General features: G+C 31.7%; 1 long non-coding RNA gene across 1 annotated transcript; it reads left to right on the top strand.

Moving 5' to 3' along the window:
* Window positions 1-5749: 5749 nt before the first annotated feature.
* Window positions 5750-8077, top strand: LOC139492387 (uncharacterized). Its single transcript, XR_011656811.1, has 2 exons — window positions 5750-6537; window positions 7848-8077. It is a non-coding gene; the product is annotated as an uncharacterized lncRNA (long non-coding RNA).
* Window positions 8078-19073: the final 10996 nt, after the last annotated feature.

Below are 19073 nucleotides of genomic sequence, written 5' to 3'. Positions count from 1 at the left end.
AGGTATAGGGGAGGGTTGAGATCTCACAAACATGTTTAACCCCGCCGCATTTTTGCGCCTGTCCCAAGTCAGGAGCCTCTGGACTTTGTTAGTCTTGTATTATTTAAATTTTAGTTTCTTGTGTACAATTTGGAAATTAGTATGGCGTTCATTATCACTGAACTAGTATATATTTGTTTAGGGGCCAGCTGAAGGACGCCTCCGGGTGCGGGAATTTTTCGCTACATTGAAGACCTGTTGGTGACTTTCTGCTGTTAGTTTTTTCTATGGTCGGGTTGTTGTCTCTTTGGCACATTCCCCATGTCCATTCTCAATTTTATCAATTGTACGTTGTTCTAAAACTTGTGTAATATTAACGCAGAACGGATTTTTTCAGCAGTGCTTTGCTTTGTAAAAATGAGAAATACTGCAAACGGCCGTGAAAAAGATGGAGAGGTAATTTTCAAAGTGATGAAAATAGAATTACATTTGAGAACAGGTTTGTCATTCATCAGGCAGAAATTGGCAACAAAATTGATAAAAAAATAAGTTCTGTACAGTATTCAGCAAACACAAATGTCGACGATAGTAGTAGATACTAAGATTTATTGTCCACTGTTAATTTGAATGCCCACCGATGAGGTGAAGACCAGTAACCACATTAAATTTCTTTTTGTGTTCATTGATTTCTGACATAAAACAAGCATCGTGCATGTATTGTACCATCATGCATGGAATTGTGGAATTGTAATAAATTTTGTACCGTTGAATAGGGCTGATATCGTAGATATGCTTGTCGTGCAATCGTAGGTAGATTGTAGGTTGGTCTCCTTTAATACCTGATTTATCTCTGCTAGAAAAAAAAACAGAATAAGGACCGGCAACCAGTCAAAGGTAGTAAGTACATTTGTTTGTTTGTGCTGTTTAACATTTTAGAACGTTCAATATTGTGAAGTCATTATTATTCATGAGAAACCAATGTTCGTGATTATATATTAATAAAGGCAACAGATGTATACCACTATTCAATAGTCATAAATGGATTAAGCGAAAACAAATCAAGCTTTCAAACTAAAACTGAGGGAAACACTTCAACTATATGAGGAAAACAACGGATCAACGAAAACACTGAACTGCAACAAAAAAAATCGGTAATATACACAGAAACGAACTATTTGATAACAACTGCCATATTCCTGACTTGGTACAGAACATTGTAAAAACTAATCATGTGTTGATTTATGGATAGCCAAAACTCTCGCTTATTTGGCAATGTAAAAAAATACCGCTAAAATAGAAACCTTACGTGACAAGAATACAATTCAAATAAACACAAGAATACTCAGGACAGAAAAATACATAATTATAGAATATAATAGTACTACATTACAACATGTAAACCACAGAATAACAAGAGGCTCTCAAGATCCTGAATCGCTTTATTTCAATCTTTCATCGATACTTATTTTTGTTTTCAATATATATTAAAAATGAAATATAAGCAAATAAATACATTTACCCATATGTTCCATTTTAGCAATAGTGGCTATGTTTCTTGGCGTACAAGGAAATAAAATACAAAATTGATACTAGATTCAACTAAGAAGATTTTTTGAAAGTTTGAAAACATGAACAAATGTAATATTGCCCTTAAATGGCCATAACTCCTTATTTTGCTGAACAAATTAGCTGTTTACAGTTTATCTTTATCTATTAGAATATTCAGGATAATAACCAAAAACTGTCAGATTTGCTCTAAAAGCTTCAGTTTTTGAGATAAGAGTCAAAAACTGCATTTGACACTTATGTTCTATTTTTAGCCATGGCGGCCATGTTTGTTGATGGATCAAAAGTTGAAGGTATTTGGCCCAGTAGTTTCAGAGAAGATTTTGAAATAGTTTACGACAACAGACGACGGACGACGATGGACGCCAAGTGATGGCATAAGCTCACATTGGGCACTCTTGGCCCCGTTGAGCTGAAAACAGACATCTTCCTTGAATGTATGACAGTACAGTAAGACACCACAAACGAAGTATAAACTGCGCCTCACACAAATGTATCAACGCCACAATTTTTTATTTTTTTTTGAAATAAAATGTACAATAAGATACATTATTTCTGCGACTGAATGAACACTTTGATTAAACAACGCAATCAATTGCAATACTTCATTTTTTACATGTTTTTTTTCCTGAATTCAGGATACAAGTTTTCTTTTAAATAGATAAATTGATAATATATATGTAATTAAGTTACAATATTGCTAAAGTGGCGGTAGATACCATTTAGCAATGAGAGACCGACGAACCCATGGCAAAACAAAAACCGAAAACAAACTTTAAAAGAACGAACAAATCTGCAAAACACTATAAAGACACCTAAACACGAACTACAACGAACGCTAGAGACGTTCTAAAGTAATCCATAATTGAACGCGTTTTGCGTATATTTGTCTATTTTCAGCCAGCAATTGTTTTAACTCGATAAAGCTAAGGTGGCATTATATTATATTATGCTAGAAGCACTTTGAAATGAGCCATACTTCTCTGTCTTAACTCTAGAATGAATTGTATGGCCCACATTCCTCTCAACTCCACGGATATATATTAAAGTTTTGTTGTACAAAATGAAACACCATGAAATACAATTTGATACACGTGCACATTTCAGACAAGATTTTTTCATGAATTGTTAGGACACAAACGAAAATAACTAAAGTATGTAGTAAAATTCGAATGCTCAGAAAGCATGATTACAATATTGATAGGTTTTCCGTGAAGCTGCAGGGATATTAGTACTCTTAATTTGAAATCATACTTTATATAAACTATTTTTTGTAGGATCAATAAGATATTTGACAAACAAATATTTGGTAATTTGTTACATTTATTTTCAGAAGTAAATTAAGAGAGAAGATTACAAGGCCACTCCCAATAATACTAGATCAATAACTACATATATTTCATTAACAAAAAAGGTAGAAGAGGAAGATGTTTTTATCTTCAAATGCATCTTTTGTTGATGATTTGCATGCCAAAATAAAGTATGTCTATATGTGTAAATCTTGAGCCAAGAAAATCGAAGAACAACGTATGTAAATGAATTATATTGTATTTTTTAACAACCCTTTCAGTACCGCAATTATGTATAATCTTCTCAACAAATCTCTATAACACCGATATCATATAATTAAAATGAACAGTGGCAAATTATAGAAAATCATTCAGTTTCAAAACTTTATTTTACGAAATTTACAAGTACATTTAATTCTAACAAAACTCATCATAAAATTGATGATAGTATTCTATCAAAAGCATACGTAGATGAATCATTATTCATTGATTATGCCAGGCAATGGACTAAGCGCGAGAAGGAAGACGTAGACACTCTTTCCGAATGGATTAAGGCAGTGAGGTCGTTGATACAAATCAGAATTAAGAAACTGAATGGGTCTATCAATACCCGCAGATAAAGCCCCAAACAACATCGTTTTTGTATGTAAAACTCATTACATTAACTGCTTGATAAACGAATTAGGTATTGACAATTCACTTGGAAACTCAACATATACACTCACGACACTTACCAAAGAGGAAATCCTGGATAATCATAGGTCTGTTCTGTGTTTCAACCAAAGATGAAGAACTGGATCTGCCATCACTGTATTGGATACCTAAACTACATAAGTGTCCTTACAAACAACGGTATATTGCTGGGTCTTCCAAGTGCTCCACGAAAACTCTTTCTAAATTATTAACATCTATTTTATCAGCAATCAAAGACGGGCTTCAAAGTTATTGTGAAACTGCCTAGTCTAGAGGGGGCGTGAATCAGATGTGGATACTTAAAAATTCCATAGATCTTTTAGAGTACATACAATCTAACTCTCTTTCATCTTGTAACAGTATTAAAACATTTGACTTTTCTACTCTGTACACTAGTATTCCACATTCCAAACTAAAAGACAAATTGAAAGAGTTGGTATTGATTTGCTTCGTACAACAGAATGGCCAACGTAGATACAAGTATCTTGTCTTAGGGAGAGATAAATCCTACTTTGTAAAGGATCACTCTGATTCGAACAAAAAATTCTCTGAAACTGATATTATCAAGATGCTTGATTTCTTGATTGACAACATATTTGTAACGTTCGGAGGACGTGTTTTTCAACAGACTGTCGGCATTCCAATAATAACAAACTGTGCCCCTCTACTTGCCGACTTGTTTCTTTATTATTATGAGGCTGACTTCATGCAGGAACTTCTTAGGAAGAAAGATAAGAAGTTAGCACTATCCTTTAACTCTACGTTTCGCTATATAGATGATGTTCTTTCACTAAATAATTCAAAATTTGGTGACTATGTGGAACGCATCTATCCAATCGAGCTAGAGATAAAGGATACTACAGATACAGTTAAGTCGGCCTCATATCTTGACTTACATCTAGAAATTGACAATGAGGGTCGGTTGAAAACAAAACTTTACGACAAAAGAGATGATTTCAGCTTTCCAATTGTGAACTTTCCATTTCTAAGTAGCATCATTCCAGCAGCACCTGCATACGGGGTATATATCTCCCAATGGATACGATATTCCCGTGCTTGCATTTCCTATCATGATTTTCTTGATAGAGGGTTGCTGCTCACAAGGAAACTATTAAACCAAGAGTTCCAAATGGTGAAGTTGAAATCATCCCTTCGTAAATTTTACGGACGCCATCACGAGTTGGTTGACCGTTATGGAATAACCGTATCACAATAGATATCGGATATGTTCCTTACGTCGTAACTACAATCCCCTTCACTTTCCTGAATGTGACCTACCGAATTAGACTATTTACCGGATTTGTTATCACATAAGCAACACGACGGGTGCCGCATGTGGAGCAGGATCTGCTTACCCTTCCGGAGCACCTGAGATCACCCCTAGTTTTTGGTGGGGTTCGTGTTGTTTATTCTTTAGTTTTCTATGTTGTGTCATGTGTACTATTGTTTTTCTGTTTGTCTTTTTCATTTTTAGCCATGGCGTTGTCAGTTTGTTTTCGATTTATGAGTTTGACTGTCCCTTTGGTATCTTTCGTCCCTCTTCTAAGTATAGAGTTACAACAAAAGATAGGTATAAAAGAAGTTATTCAAGAACAGATTGAAAGTCGTGTTATCAGTCATCCAATTTTGGTATTTCGCCCAACTATTTCACTAATTTATCGATATGAGTAAAATGTCGAGTCAGCGATAATTAAAGTACCATTATCACATTTTTAAAGAAGAAAGCATTTAAGAGATCTGTCTTGACCAAGTTATGCTTGCCGAAGTTGAACGTACGTTGAAGGATACACACAATGAACAAATTAAAGTGCATACAGCACACAGCTATACCCCTGTCAATCTATCTGTACAAATTTATTACTCAAACACAGAAAAGTACCAATCATTCATTTCTATTTTGATAGAAAAAAGAGGGTAGGGTAAAAAAACACATTTCAACTTATAAATCATTGGGCCAAAACCCCCCGAAAATGCTTTTCGGATTTTTCTTCACAAAATTTGTATGCCTTTCATTGAAAAAATGCGTCCCCCCCTTTACATTTCTGTAAGAATTTGTAATCGTAAGATTCTTCATTTCATGAACATAAATAGACATATTACATGTAAATGTACAATCAGTTCAGTTGCTATCATTTAAATTCCATAACATTTCCAAATTCAATTCTAAATGCATTTTTTTCGAATAAAAGAAAAAAAAAATGAAAAAAATCTTAACAAGTGCAGATCTAGACTAGACCCCCTTATTTACATCAACATCACAAAATAATGTGAAAAGTTTATTTGCAACCCTGAATCATGTCAGTTGCTGATTTGATAGTTGCAACGATTCTTTTTAGGCCATTTGTGATTGTAAATCGAACTGAAAATGACAACTCTTTTACAAAAAAACTATTCTTGCATGTATTCTAAAGAAATTCTACACACGGACAATCTATGATGATATTAATAAATGTACAAATTGTGTCAATGACTCCAATTGTATTTAGTAAATATCAAAAATGGTCCAAAAGACAATTAAATTGTTATAATAAAACAAGTATACAAAATCACCCATAAGGCACTTTCATGTTCATGTATAACCAAGCTCTAAAACGGTTTAGCATCTCCGGTCTCATGTGTTCAATACACTCAATATGTAGTCCTTTTTAATTGTCAAAAAAAAAAATTTGAAACAATTAACTACATAAATGCAAATAGCACAGTGATTCACAGTTCTCTATTTCATGTTAAAATCAATTATAATACATTGTTTTCATTTTGTGGTTGGGTTGCTGTTTCATTGACATATACATGTATCCCAAATAATATCCATTAAATTTAATCATAATTATATTTTTTTCTTTTAAATACAGCAAAATGAGACAAACCAAGAACCTGAATTCGAAAATGTTAATATTATATCAAATGGAAGGTTTCCTGTTATCAATACAGAAGAGAAAGAATATTGTAGATGACGCGAACAGCAAGTCCACAAAGAAACAGACTAAATATGGAGTTAATATTTTTAGACGTATGTTTTCAAAAATATATAAAATAAATATATAAGCAGTATTAAACAATCCTTTACTGTCCTCAGTACCTCGAGCTTCTTCCTTCTTTTTTTTTTAACACAAACAAACAATTGACACACAAGTACATGTATGAATTGACTTTGTAATTTGTACATATCAACCAGTAACATTGTACATGTACATGTGTGTAGATCTTGAATCAGCTAGCACTACACAAGGAATGAAACTTCTTTATTTATATCATTGCACTTTGCCATATTCATCCACTAACGAAACAAATCAGCTCCTTTCCTTCCATTTACATAATCATATGTACAGCCTTGTAATTTAATGTTGTACAAATGACACATCTTCAGGAAAGATAAACAATCTGTTAACAAAGGAAGTGACTCCAAGATTTAAATTAAATTGATGTTGTAATTTCATCAGCTAATCTTTCACTTCATTGTTCTTATATAATATATCATCATCAATTAAATCTGGTCATTTCAATATATGTATTTTAAACATGAAATTGGGTCTATTCCACACTTGACGAGACTAAAATCACGAGTACGGAATTTTTAACATAAACAGACACACAAAAACTAGCTCGTCTTCTGAATTTCATCTTTGAAATTGTTTTCATGAATATACATGTAGAATACATTTGAGATTGACGAACATGTATCAGCAAAGTTCCGATATCCTGTCAGACATACTCATGTTCCTATGTCATAGTGGCCATACCTGAAAAATACAATGTTAAAAAGTCATAATTTTTTGTTAGGAAAAATCTTTATCATTTTTCACATTACTTAAGCATTGAAAAAAAATAACAGTTTGTTGTGCAATAGAATCGGAATAACAGTACTGTAGTTGAAGAGTTGCCACAGTCAATTTTAATTTAACAGTGGCAAATCTCTGTTTTACTGTCGGTGCCACCGACAATTGGTGATTTAACTGTCGCAAATGCAGTTTTACTGGCAACGCGTTGCGGAGACAGTAAAACAGAGATTTGCGGCTGTCAAATAAAAATTGACGGTGGCAACTCTTCAACTTCAGTACTGTTATTCCGATTCTATTGCACAACAAACTGTTATTCCGATTATAACAATGTATAATGCATAATAAAAAGAAATAATACATTAGAGCTTGACAAAATGTATAAATTTGAAATAAAATAAAATACTGCAAAATTTCATGAGTGATTTTGGCACAAAGATGTCAGGGCTCACTCTTTAACTTTTAAATAATGTACCATAAGTCAAATTAGTTTAAAAACAAAAAACAAACTGTTAAAATTATTCCTTCAAAATCTGTTTTGTAGAGTTGTTATTGGAAAGAGAAAACAATGTAGATTTTGAGGATCTTGACATCACTATTTTAGATGCAACATTGACGGAATTTTACGCCGAGGTCAGAAGGACTGATGGCAACATGCATTTGAGAGCTATAATCCACAATTGACGGTGGCAACTCTTCAAATACAGTACATTTATTCCTTAATTCGCTATCACATTGTTTCTTTCAAACTTTTAATTAAATTTATTCAAATGTTTTCATTTTTATTGATAATGGATCATGTCAGTCTAAATTAACTTGCTTGGCATAATAAATGCATGTGTTTGATCGAACAATCAACTCATCACAGAAATAACATTATTATAGTTCTACAATATTAAATGAAAGACAGTTGTAGAAACGGTTTATTTCACTGTTAAAAGAGTTTTGATATGTCAAAAAAACATCTGAGTTGAGCGTTGTAATTTCTTTGTTTTGTTGGTCACATTCGAGTTGGCCTGGGGAGTTTCTGTTTTCCGTAATGATAAAAAGTAAGGTAAGTGAGCAAGGTATTCTACTTTAGTTATCTGAACACCATCAGCCTGATTTTTTTTTTAGAAAACATCACAAAAAATGATTGTCAAAACGAAAGGTCAGACATTCCAATTAAAAAAATATATTGTCCTTGGGACTCACATTTTATGTTATTCAATTCATCTGGACATGTCAAACAAGACAATATATTTTTTATGGGTGGGGATCTTTACCAATTGTAGGGTATTTAAACATTTCCATATTACAGGCGATGGGGATGACCCCTGGAGACTCACCCTTTTTACCACAACATTCAATTCGTTTTTATATAACAAATAAACATTTAAACTTAGTGATTGGAAAATTGTAATAGAAAAATGCACTTTATTTTTGATTTCATATAGTTCAATATTTAATGCATATAAAATTTAATGTGAAAAATATTTTATAACAAATTATTGTTTAACTGTTATATACTTTAAAGGCCAAATTTTCATGTCCAGTTTTTAGTTCAAGTAAACTTAACGTTGGTCAAACTAACTTTCTTTGGGTCAAATAACTTTCTGATAGAACAAATACTACTTAAATCTTTGTTTGAAAGTGAAGGATGAACAAACAAGTCATAAACTTCGGACAATGGTTCAAGTAGTGACATGGTCAACTTACGTCCATAAATTAACTTTGATAAACTATAGGGCACAAACTAGTACCTTAGTATCATCAATATCTTAATTAAAATTTATAATGTTATTTTATATTATTTTTTATATAGATTCTAAGTTGTGTATTGTTTTATATTAAGGTTAAGAAAATATTAATGAATTTATTTTGAAACATATTTTGGTAATTTCAAAAGTAGAAATTAAAGAAATTAAAGAAAACTCATCTTTTATATAAATGATAATTATGGCCTAGTTCTGGACCATAACTATATTTGGTCACTCTTATTTTAATTTATTGTGGACTAACAATAACAGCTTCATGGCCTCTATGACACTTAGAAATTGGTATATAAGGAAATCAAGTCGCTAAAACATTAATAGCGTATTTCTTGATTTTCTAGGTGAGTCTCTTGGTGTTCGAATTAATTTAGATTAAAAAATATTTTTATTTTTATTTTACTTTGGAAAAATAAGACAAAGTTTATAAATAATTTATATTTTAATTTAAAAAAAAGGTTTAATTTAATGGTAATTATTATTGTTATTATATTATATTTAATTTGAATTGTGATATTTAATTATTGTTTTCAATTTATTTTTGACTATAATATTTGTACTGTGAAATTGTATTATAATTATAATGATGTTCTCTTTATTAAATTAATAGCGTATTTCTTGATTTTCTAGTTTGGTTTTCTTTCCGTTGTTGATTCCGGCCTCCTACCGTGAGCCTCCCCCTAGATTGTACCAAAAGGTATTACAATTGTTGGGTACAACGTACATATACACTATTACCAAAAATATCAACACAATAGGTCACTCACCCAAACATATTTGAAAATTATCAAATGACAGGTGTCGGGATGTCCCCTGGGAATCACCTAGTATATTTTTCAATTCATTCTTATATGACAATTAAGCATATACATGACGTAGTGCTAGTTATTATAACGAATCATATTTGAACTTCATGAGATGACAGGGGTCGGGATGATCCTCGGAAAGTCATTATGATATCGCTTAATTCATCTTGTATGAAATACAAGAGGAAATATGGTTTAGAAAAAGAGGGGCGAAAGATACCAGAGGAACAGTCAAACTCATTAATCAAAAATAAACTGACAACGCCATTTATAGGGATTGAGATCTGAACAATCTAAACAATTTGCAAAATAGTTGATCATCCTTAACGTACATGGGATGGGATTAGATTTAGGGACTCCCCTACATATCGTTCAATGCATCTCAACATGTCCAACAATAAAATATTCAGGGGTTGGGATATCAGCTATGATGAAGACATTCAGATTGCAGATTATGGGATATCTTGTCTTTTCTGAAGAATATATTCAAATCAATATAGTATCCTTGTCGTTTACGGTTTATGTATTATTAGGTCTTTCCACTTTTACGTGGAAAGACCTATTGCTTTTGTTCTGATTATTATTATTATTATTATTTTTTTTTTATTCTTCCGCCTAAATTTTTTCTTGCGTATTGTTGATGTTTCAAAAGATGTCGCTTAGATATTTGGAATATGATATCGTATAGTTTATACGCTTTAAAAATTTTCAACCGCGTAACAAAATACTTTACGTTGTAAAAGTTATCTCCCCAAACACTGTTTTTCTTGTGGCCACTACTCTTTCGCAACCGTAAAAGATTACGACAAATTTATTTTACCAAATTGCTCGTTACATCTTCAGGATTATTAGTTTAGTTTCGACCGAAGCTGTCCGAAGACTCCATATGACAGTTATTCCCCCTTATGTTTTTGATATAAGTGAAATGCATTTCTAACTGGTAAACCATAAGTAATAGAGACCTAGGGTCTTTTGATTTGAGATCCTTGGTCCAAAAAAAAAAAAATAAGGTCAAGGTCAAAGGTCAAGGTCATATTCTGAATTTTTATTTTGGCTTATTTTTACTTATTTTCAAAACCTTATAACATATCAACATCTTATTTTCACTAAATTGTTAGTTGCGACATGCCGTTACTTATAAATTTTGGTTGACAGGGTGCGTAAACAATAAATAGGAGTTTTCGCCAATCTTATATTTAGAATTATGCGTAAAGTGATATAACTCATTAACCATATATAATAAAGGCCTAGGGTCTTTTGATTTGAGATCCTTGGTTTATGACCTTGAAATTGAGGTCAAGGTCATAGGTAATTTGCACGTTCTAGATTTTGACCTTTGCTTTAAATTCATATTATACATTATAAAGCCATAGGAACTGACATTTTAGATTGATTTTTAATATTTTGATAATAAAATAGATCTTTACTTGTGGAAAGACCTTCAATTGTTCTTTGAACAATTGGTTTTTAATTTTGGAAATAGTTTTCAAAGTCAAAAATTAATTTCAGTGGTCATCACTGACTTTCGATCATTACTGAGGAGCCATTATCTCTATCGGTAACTCTTCTCAAGTAATTATCGTTAGATTTAAACATGAAAATAAAAAACAAACCAAAATGTTTCAATATTAGACCCATCCCCTTGTGATTCTAAACATTTCAAATCTCAACAATATGAAATTGAGACTAAAATTGGCACATGGAGATTGTCTCTGGATTATGAACATACAATCACAAAGCAACTCAAATTCGTTTTGCTTAGTATTTAAGTAAAATAACATAAAGTTAGTTTCCATACAGGATTAACCACATCTATTATAGTATGCCATAATTGTGTGTCAGAACGTAGGTTTGTCTCTATGGCTGCACATAATACTTCCTGCCGCTATGATGCCTATCTACTGTCTGGAATAAATCCTAACAACGACAATAAAAAACATGAAAATAAAAATCTTGTGTGTTTTTTTTAAATTTTAGTTCATTTATATGTTTTGGATTTGTGTGCGTCCAATTTTTGTATAAGGGTTCTATCTATCACGTTACAGCAGGTGAATTGCAATTGAAGTTTCAGACCTAAAACATCCAGCACAATTTATAGCAGAAAGGTCTATGCACTTTGAATCAGTATAAAACATTGTAAAATATACAAACTGATCATTAAGTTTATTTGTACTGCAGTCCTGTCATGTAATGTTGTTATTTAAGTGTTATATTTAACATTGCCATAAAAGCGTGAGGTTTGACTAGCCACAAAACCAGGTTCAACCCATCATTTTTCTTAAAATGTCCTGTACCAAGTCAGGATAATGGCAGTTGTTATCTTATAGATCGTTTCTCTGTGTGTTGCATTGTCTTTTGTTTTTTGTTGCTCTTCAGTGTTTCTGTTGTTTTATTGTTTTCCTCTTATAGTTTATGTGTTTCCCTCGGTCATAGTTTTTAACCCGGATTTGTTTTCCCTCAATCTATTCATGACTTTCAAACAGCGGTATACTACGGTTGTCTTTATTTATCAATCCCGCGATTTGTGTTTTCTATGCTACAATGGTTAAATGAAACAAACATTTCAAATATGTATTGACATATAGCGGGTGTAAATGTCAACGTTTTATAGGAAAAACTTGTTTTTAACATGTTTACGAATCAACTTGTAAAACTGTTCCATCTTGAAATAGTGGAATTTATGTTTGGAGCTAAATTGTGTACTTACTTTTATTTTTTTACTGCTTTTGTTAAACAAAGATGCTTACTATAAAGCTAATAAAATATATTATGATGAAGTTCGGAAAAATCAAGACTAGTAAATGCATCCTTTGCAGCATCTCTGTAAAAAGACAAAAGAAAGACCATTAAATTGGTCTTTTGACTGAGCATTCAGTAGTAAGTTTTAACATTATCATCACAACATGTGCAATATTTAGGATTTTTCATATAAGTCGCATAAAAAAATTTCACATAATTTCAACAAAACGTGGTTCAAACTGTCATGCGCAATAAACTTAAATGCAGGTATAATGATTGATAACTTATTCACATTTGTGTATTCGGGTTATGAGGGTTTAAGCAACCTTGTAGTCAGCCGTATTATTTATATGAAATAATATTTATACATTCATTATTTGTAAATTAAACTGTCAATAAAATGTTGAACTATTCAAAATACCAAGGTTTTTTTACCCCACCCCCCTTCTTCCCATAAGCAGAGTTTGTCTTACCAATATTTGTCACAAATTTTCATAATTATCGACTCTAAATGCTCTTACATTTGTACTTAATTTTGGCTTCCTAATGTTTTAAATCGAGCGCTATTTGTGATTCTTCTGTAGTCAAAACGCGCATCGTTTGAAGTACCAACTTTTAAGACTGGTATCTTTAATGAGTTTTTAAAATCAACAATGGTACGAAGTTAACCTTCGGAATAAGCATATTAATTGATTGGCAAATCTTCTGAGTTTGTCTTATATTACAAGGCAAATCAAACTTATATCTTTGTTTTCGATATAAAGGGGGAACAATACTGTTCTTACCAGATATGTTTTCTTTGTGAAATACATCATCTAAAGAAGGACGTGTAATCTTCTATACATGTACTTACTTTTGATCATTGACCACCTTTGTTAGAGCTGACATTGTCATGAACTCTTCTATACCAACGAATGTACTAGAACTTGTTATATCATACACCTTCAATAACCAAATGCTATCTGGATTAAATTTGATAAAATAAATAATTTCTATAAAACAGTCATTTAAATAAAAACTCTTTTTCATTTTTTGTTTTATACTTTCCCATGTAATGATTTGAAAGAAACGTCATCAAATCAATAACGTGAATATGAAAGCATTTGAAAAGGATATCAAGCAAAAAGTATATAAAGGCATTCGAAATTGCAGAGGCATACAATTCCAGTATGCTTATTTGTCTATCATGTATACAAGTTGATGAAAATTTGCATATAGACTATTTTTTACCCGATTAAATCAAATATGTAATAAAAAATATACCTTCATGTGCTACTTTTTGAGTTAAATAAGGTCGAAATTTTGTATATCTGCCCAAAATTCGGATTTGTGGCCGTATTTTCCCTTTCGAAAGAAAGTAATAACTTTTTTGTTTTTTAAGATAAACACAATTTTTTTTTTTGTTAAATAATTTGTAATTTCTGTATTTTATAAGTATCTTAAAAATGTATGCATATATTTAGAAACTATACATATTTATCAAATGGTCATGAATTGAGAAAAAAAACGTCATTTTTTGCTGTATATTTATCAAAATTAAAAAAAAATGCACTATTTACAGTTTTATAAAATTTGGTCTACATAATCTTCCTGCAAAATGAAACAAAATGTCATTTTAAAAAATAGGGGTCCATGCACTCATTTTCAAATTAAATGAGTTTGAATGATAAAAATCAGTTGAAAAATGCATCTTTTTCCGATATGTCACAGTTTGACGTCGCGAAAATAACATTTTACGTTAGCAACGTCATTACCTCCCCTGTAACTGTATCGTATACCCTTAAAAAGAAACACATTCATGACATTATTACCATTTTTTTTATTTGACAAAATCCGCATAAGTCCGTCTTTGAAAAGTATTACACACTTTATTATATCTATGGATAACAAACATAATTGAAAGAAAGAAGGTTACGAACAATGACAGACCTAGCTCAATAGACCACTTTCGAGTTCATCCGTCACCGGCAAAAACTCGTCAATTATGCACGCCTTTATGACGTCATTTACCAGATAGAGGGGGTCGCCTGTATCCCTGCACTATTTACGTTCATCAAGCGTCTTAGTGATCGTCTTTGTGCAGGATAAACTAGAAATAATTGTTGCTCTGTAGGTACTTACTGACAATTCCCTAATGACAGCAGTGTTGATTGTCAATTTTGAAAATTCAATTTGCCGAATAATTCGTATAATATAGAATTATAGTTTTCCAACCACTCGCTCAACATTGGAAGGGAAGTGACTTTGATGTCAGATGATCATTATTTTTGGTTGTTTACAAATAAAAAAGTCATTCATGTGTATATAGACTTCCGTAAAGCATTTCAGATTTATATACATACCCGTCTGAATCAGTATCCAGTTTTTTAAATGCTTCTTTTAATTGCTTTGTTCATCCTCTGGAAGTTTTCGTGAGAGGTTAAATCCCTATAAAAGAACATGTAAAGCTAACGAAGTAGTCTTTGGGTATAAGTTTGACATAACTTGAACAATATTAAATTGAGGGAAAGGCATTGCAGCAGACAATACGTGCTTTACAACTTTTGTCATTTCATATCGCAAAAAGATCAAGGGTAACACAGACTTATTTTCAATGAAACTGAAATTTAAAGTTTCCAGATATTCGTTTACCTAACTTTGATATGAAAAATAGTAATTTGCCTAACAATGATATCAGGTGAAGTATAATTGGAATTTATGTAAATAAAGTCAACAATAGTATACCGCTGTTCAGATGTTATTACAGATGGTATCTATCATTGTTTCTCAACAAGTCAAAACTATTTTTCACAACATTTAAAAGTCAAATTGATCATTTTGATTTGTTTTCTATAATCTTTCATATGAAGAATCTACTGCTAATAAAATCAATACAGGAAATACTAAAACATGCAGGTTGTTTGTAATGAGTGTGAGTTACACGACACTAAACCAAAAGTTAACAATGTAGATACAGATATTTGTTTTTTTTAGGATTAACAAATCTTATCTAGTAAAACCAGTCTGATTTGAACGAAAACTGCATGAACAATGATATTCCTAGAGTTTATCTATGCTTTATATCGGGGTTCAAGTTACTCAATCTTTAGTTTTCTGTGTAATGTTTTATTTTTCGTTTGTTTTTTTGGTCGTTGTTTTCTTTTTAGCTGTGATGTTGTCAGTTTGTATCAAACTGCTTCTTGATTGTCTCCCTTTGTATCTTACTTTGTATCAAACTGCGTCTTGATTGCCTAGCTCCCTTTGTATCTTACTTACCTTTTTAACAATTGCAGGAAAGCGTTCAAGAGTTCTTGATACCAAAGTAACATTAGTAAGAGTTTATCTTTTACTTATCTAATTTATCCTAATAGATTTACGAGATTCAATCATCGATAAACTGCTGTTGACGCTATTACATTTTGTGTTTATATTTAACTGCCATTTGATAAAATTACTAATCAACTCATGGTCATTCACAGTCAGTCGCAAGTAAGAGAGGTAACATAAAACACTTGATAAAATGCACTATTTGTATATCAGAATTGCAAAATATAGTTTTTTTTTCAGATAATTTTCTTTATCGTTTGTCTTTTGTCTCTTTCGTGTATTTTCTATGGGTCGGAAAATTATTAAAACTTTCATATCCCGTCAAAAAGACTACAAAAAAGCCTTAAAATTTTTAAATGGGATATTTCAAAAAGTATTTTTTCTTATAATAGATATAAGGCTATGTGGTATGAATGCCAATGAGACAATAGTTATCAAAGGTACCAGGATTATAATTTAGTACACCAGCTCTCTCATCCAAGTCAAAATTTGTAAAAGTAAACCATTATATGTTATAGTACGGAGCCTTGGCTCACATCGGACAGCAACCTATAAAGGCCCTGTGTAAACGAAATGTATAAAACCATTCAAACGGGAAAACCAACGGTCTAATATATATAAAAAAATCAGAATCGAGAATAACTTATAAGTATATATACACATAGTTACTCTACATATCAGCACAACAATGTTAAATCTGTAACTTTGTAGAAGCAAAGTTTTGCTCTTTCCTCGCTGAGATTGATGTTTACGTAATATCCAGTAACAAATATTTCATACATTTCTGAACGGAAACAAATGATCAAAAATTAGTGTACGTAACACATTAAGGCAGATAACCAAAAAAAAAAAAGGGGGGGGGGTTCTTGGGTGTTGGAATCCCCTCCCCTTTTCTGACGATCAATGCTTGGAATGGGGACCTTTGATTGGAACCACCCGTTTTATCCTGGGTTGTGGATTCGCCACTCTTTCAAATGTAATAAATTATAAATATTTTTGTTTTATCTTATTTGATATGAAGTTGAATTATAAAAATCGACTAGAACACACCCGCGAAATCGCGGGGAAATAAAGCGTATGTATTATACTATAATTACTATATAAAACGGTCACTGATATATTAAAAGTCACCCCAGTAAACTATTGGAATTTATAGAAAATTATAGCAAATTTATACAATTTATTCATAGTATATATGTATGTAGTATACAGAATTTTATTTGAGTGAACGCTGTGGATAGAAAACTATTGGTATTGATAATATATAATAATAGCAAATACACTTTATATATAGTATATGTATGATCATAGTATACAGAAAAACCCAAAAAAATAATTGTTCTGTCCCACGTACTTATGCAAATTATGTTTAATTTCAAAACTGTGACAGGCATACCGAAAAAACGAAAACCGGATGTCTAGTCTGACTTAAAATTTCGTCCAATGACGGAAAAATATCCGGACGCAGTTTTTTTCGATTTTCTCCCAAAATAACCCAAACTAAATAGTCATAATAATGGATGACAAATGCGACAATACATGGTACCTATATGACACAGAGGCATGATTATTAATTTATTGTGGAAGGAAGAGAAGCGACACACAAAATGAGGTCTTCTCGTTTAATAGTATAGATTACCTAATCAATCCACGGTGGTCATTGATATATTATATAGACTCTCTCTATTAAATACTCAGTGACCCGATGAATTTTTTTAAAAGATTTCATGACCGAAAACTTTCAGAAAAGGTTCCAAAGCAGATAGCAAATACACCTTATTCATTGTCTTTGGTATGTACAAAGTACAGAAAAAACGCAAACCAGATGTCTAGTCTGACTTAAAATTTCGTCCAATGACGGAAAAATATCCGGACGCAGTTTTTTTCGATTTTCTCCCAAAATAACCCAAACTGAATAGTCATACGAATGGATGACGAATGCGACAATACATGGTACCTGTAGGACACAGAGGCATGATGATTAATTTATTGTGGAAGGAAGAGAAGCGACACACAAAATGAGGTCTTCTCGTTTAATAGTATAGATTACCTAATCAATCCACGGCGGTCATTGATATATTATATAGACTCTCTCTATTAAATACTCAGTGACCCGATGAATTTTTTTAAAAGATTTCATGACTGAAGACTTTCAGAAAAGGTTCCAAAGCAGATAGCAAATACACCTTATTCATTGTCTTTGGTATGTACAAAGTACAGAAAAAACGCAAACCAGATGTCTAGTCTGACTTAAAATTTGGTCCAATGACGGAAAATTATCCGGACGCAGTTTTTTTCGATTTTCTCCCAAAATAACCCAAACTGAATAGTCATATTAAGAATGGATGACTAATGCGTCAATACATGGTACCTATAGGACACAGAGGCATGATTATTAATTTATTGTGGAAGGAAGAGAAGCGACACACAAAATGAGGTCTTCTCGTTTAATAGTATAGATGAGTTTTAAAATTTGACAACACTCATTGATATTGGAAATACACTAAACGATATCCGACAATTAATTGATTTACGACATTATATGATTAGTAAAATTGCCGACCAATCAACACTGAAAGCGAGGTATCTAACATATGTATACCCTAATACATTTTAATTATCATACATCAATTTTAAATGCCACTCTATATAAAATGGCTTTAGGAATCGTGTGTTAAGTGCTCATCATTCATTTGTCAATGACTCAATTATCGTGTGTGTATCGTGCGTTCATCCTTTTTCAAAATTCTGGTCTCGAAGTCACTGACGAGACAATAAATGTCAAAATGCTCATTTTATTCTATAAGTTTCTTTTATGCAAATGCACCTCGTTTTGAGATTTCCAATTTCCATTAACATATTACCAGTAGCTTCTGTCCGGTCTTTGTAACCAGTGTATTGTCAGAAAATGTCATATATATATATGTATATATAAAATGACTGAATAAATAGTCAACGATTACTCTTAATAGGGGGTATCAGAATCAGACCTGAAAAGTGAATGCTGTGCTTCTAGTATTTGAAGTAGATTTTGTTTTTGAAAGAAAAATGTGTTGTTTAATATTTTTTTTAAACTAAGCATTCGGAGTACTATACTAGTTGGTTATTCTTGCAAATTTTTTTTCAAATTTAACCGTTAGATTTTTTGGTATTTAAGTTTAAAATATG

Source organism: Mytilus edulis, chromosome 10 (genome assembly GCF_963676685.1).
Source record: "Mytilus edulis chromosome 10, xbMytEdul2.2, whole genome shotgun sequence".
NCBI classification, from domain to species: Eukaryota; Metazoa; Mollusca; class Bivalvia; order Mytilida; family Mytilidae; genus Mytilus; species Mytilus edulis.
This window is presented reverse-complemented; position numbering and strand designations above follow the sequence as displayed.